This window comes from Neltuma alba, unplaced genomic scaffold (genome assembly GCF_004799145.2).
Source record: "Neltuma alba isolate B1F8T4 unplaced genomic scaffold, ASM479914v2 tig00011864_pilon, whole genome shotgun sequence".
Lineage (NCBI taxonomy): Eukaryota > Viridiplantae > Streptophyta > Magnoliopsida > Fabales > Fabaceae > Neltuma > Neltuma alba.
The window spans coordinates 137,351-141,082 of NW_021636468.1; the positions used below are offsets into that span (position 1 = coordinate 137,351).

Genomic DNA, 3,732 nt, shown 5'->3' on the forward strand with positions numbered 1-3,732 from the left:
ACGCCTCAATATTCTGATTACATAATTAATGCCAAGTCACTAGTGCTAGCTGGCCAGTTCCTTAAATGATACAATTTCTATAACTATGATACTCCTCGGTCCTAATATAAGACCCATTTAACTAATTTGATTAGATTAAGGAAGTTAGGTAAGTTAGTTAATTATAAGAAAATTGACACATTTTTCCTAAAATACCCATAATCATCTTCTTAATACCCCCTCTCTCTTTTACTTAATTATGGTTGATGAGAGTATTTATAGAGGTAATTTAGAGAAAATTGATAAATACAAGAAATGGGTCTTATATTTAGGACCAAAACTAACTCAAAATTGGGTCCTATATTAAGGACCGGAGGAGTAAGGATATATAGAGTACCTTTTAATAATTATACGTGAAAACTTTTTTTGTAAGGACCTACATTCTTTTGAAATAAAAACACATAAGTATCGAATTAAAAGTTTAAAAAAAGTATATGGAAAATGATTTTCCCATTTATAAATAACTACCAATTGCTAGTGCTTGAAGGGCTGGAGTTTATTAAGTTGATCCACAAAGAAAAGCAATGCTAGCATATGGTAAGATTGATTTAACCAACCATGATTATCTCCCAAAAACAGAAACTTTTTGAACAATCAAAATAACACCCGCCAGACTCATCATCAATACTTCTGCATGTATTCTTAAATCTCCTTTGTTTCTTACCCTCCTTTTTTTCTATATATAGCCATTTAAACATAAGCAAGTACAATATAACAATTAGAAACAAGATATCACCAGAAAGTCTGTTTCTTTCTTCAACCATTTAAACCAGCTGTGAAAATTACACCTGTGTGAGGCAGCCATAAACCGCCTTGAATGAAATTGGCCACTGTGAAGGGATAAGCCTGCTTCGCGTCCCTCAACACATGAAAACCTGGCCATTTGACTCGGTTCTCCAGAGCAGCCCTGGACCACCGTTCATGTACTCCGCATAGTACAGTGTGTCCAAAGAAGAATCATCGCCGTTCCACTCGAGCCACCCTCGGGGGTCCACCAAGTCGTTTATGTAGGTTTGCATGTAAATTGTTCGAGAATATGCCTTCCAAGGCCTCCCCAGGTATGTTTCGGTGGATCCAACGAAAGGAAGAAGGTCGGAATCTGCAGAGATTTCGCAGAATTGGAAGGAGAATCCTGTTGGTTCATGCTGGTCTTTTCTTCCCTGAGCTGAGCTGTGATTGCGTTTTTCTGTCCTGGAAGCCCTTTTTTGGCTAGAATCTCGCACTTTTGGAACACTACTGTGGCATCTCCGAAGATGAAATCCACTGTGCCTTTTATTCGACATTCTCTGTAGAATTGACGCATTGTGTGTGTGAAGAGGCTGTCTTGGTACCCATAGATGCCACAGCGGTAGAAAACTGATAGGTCAGAACCTGATCTCAGGGCCACCGCTTGGTGCTTCTGTGGACCTGCCGTGTTCCGGAAGGTAATGTCTCGTGCTATGAATCCTCTCCCGTTAACGGCTACATATAATGTGCTCATTAGGGAAAAAATGAGAAAGGATCAAACTGATAAGCTGCAGAGTTCTTATTCTTAATAATCTTTAATTATATTTAATAATACTATGTGATATCAAGGTTATGTAATAGTCTAATAGGACAAAGAAGGGGTTTCTTTCGAGTGTTATAATTGCAGTACGTACTCCGTTTTGAAGCTTTATTATAATCAGTTGGTTGGAGACTTGGATTATGTTAGTTAAGCAAGGCCCTACTTACCGTTGGATAAGGCCTTCTTCACTTATCAGTTAATGAAGACCCCAACAGGGTTGCTCTAATAACCCAACTTCTTTTTTCTTTTTTCTTTTTTTTTTTTTGCCAACCTAATAACCTAACCTCATGGTCAAAGGCATCAAGATTTTTTTGTCTTGTATAGAAGAAGATTCTATAAAATCTAGTCTTTATGCTTTTCATGCCAAGTTAGAGAGATCTGGAGGGAAAACAATAGGGAAAGGACAGAGCTTTAATTTGACGACTGGAAATATGAAAGTTCTTACCGAAAGTAGCCGATCGGTATGTGGTCCAACCGTCGATGAAATTCCGATTACCGGTGATAAGAGTGGCATCCATGCCTTCACCGATCATCATGATGTTCCATTTCTTCTTCTTGATCTCCACATTTTCTTTGTACACGCCCCTCTTCACGTATATCACAAAACGTTTCGCTGCTATAATCAGGGGCTGCTTCTACTGCATCTGCAACTCTAGTGAAAGTCCAGTTCCATCTGCTGCTACTACAACATCCGCATTAATCTTACTTGACTGTAGGATCTTCTGATCCCTTGGTTTGATCCATGAAGGGAACTGTACATTGCTCGTAGGGAAGTCGTCCGGACCATGATGAACCTGGGTTAAGAGTTGCTGGATCGATGAGATCATTTGGCTTAGAAGAGATGATACTAGATTATCTACAATGCTATTGATTCCTTCGAAACCTTCCATGCATGTCTGTGGGTTTGCAAGTGCAGCACTCAGCCATGTTCTCAGATCAGAGCCCAAGTTCCCCGTGCCGTTTTTTGGCCTGAAACAATAGTGCGTGCGTGTGTGTGTGTATTCTCTTCATATTAGTTTCCTTAAAATGGGAATCTTTACGTGACTTTTTAGTTAAAACAAATTAAGAGGGGATCCCCTGTTTTCAAATAACATAGAACAGATGAACAGAACAGAGATATTGATAAAACTTGGATTTGGAAGGTATATAATGTGCGTTTAAGGAATTGTGTACAATCTGATTCAACCACCAAGATATTCGTCTGGTAGAGTTTCAGAATAGACTGAGAAGAAAGTGAAGAAGAAGAAGAAACCCAGATTGAATAGAACTCCCCATACTGCTTTCCACAGACAGATAATAATTCTCTATAGATAGGGAAAAAAAGCTGCATGTCTATTGTCTATAGTATTTTGGCTGACAAGAGAAAGAAAATGGTACCCGCGGAGTATCAGTAGCAGAGGCAGACAACTGGAGATCATCAAAAGACAAATCGAGCAAGTCGATGCAGTCATTAATGGCATTGGAGAGACGGAAATCTCGTCCATTGGGAAATCTAGAAAAGATGGAGACAACACGCTGCAAAAGACCAATGATTCCTTGAACAGAGTTTCTGAAATCCGAAGAGGAAACCTTCAAGCACTCTAAACCCTTAAGATCACTGCTATGAGCATCACTAATAGGGGCCAACACACCCAGAAGCAGCATCACCAAGAAACTAAACGAAATGGTGGGTGTTCCAGACGCCATTTTGGTTGAAGGAGAAAGGGCCATAAGCGTCTCAGGCTCTTGCTACTGCAACAGTGATTTGTTTTTGTGACTTGGAAAATGCGAATAAATAACACAGTGATGAGGCCTATGTAAGATGATGGAGGAGAAGGGGAGAGAAATCGGAATATGTTGGTTAGAATGGCAGGTAAGGGAATTAAAGAAGGTTGGAGCTGGAGGTGAAGTTTCATGGGAGAGTCATCGTCTAAAAATAGGTCGGAGTTACAGAACACTAGGATCTGAGGTTTGTGTCTGATTTGCTAGTGTCGACGGTGACCATGCATGTCCCGCTTCAAAGAGGAGAGAAACAAACAATACCAACTAAGACCAATACCTCCTTCTTCTACCAAGCCAAATTCACTGTGAAAACACTGATACGAGTACTTTATATCGGACTCATGTGTGTTTGCGTTTGTAGGAATGATGTAAATGCTATTTCTCTG

The 3,732-nt window shown here is 39.8% G+C and overlaps 1 pseudogene; it reads right to left on the reverse strand.

Moving 5' to 3' along the window:
- Positions 1 to 899: 899 nt before the first annotated feature.
- Positions 900 to 3,271, reverse strand: LOC114718719 (pectinesterase/pectinesterase inhibitor PPE8B-like; annotated as a pseudogene).
- Between the last annotated feature and the right edge of the window lie 461 nt (positions 3,272 to 3,732).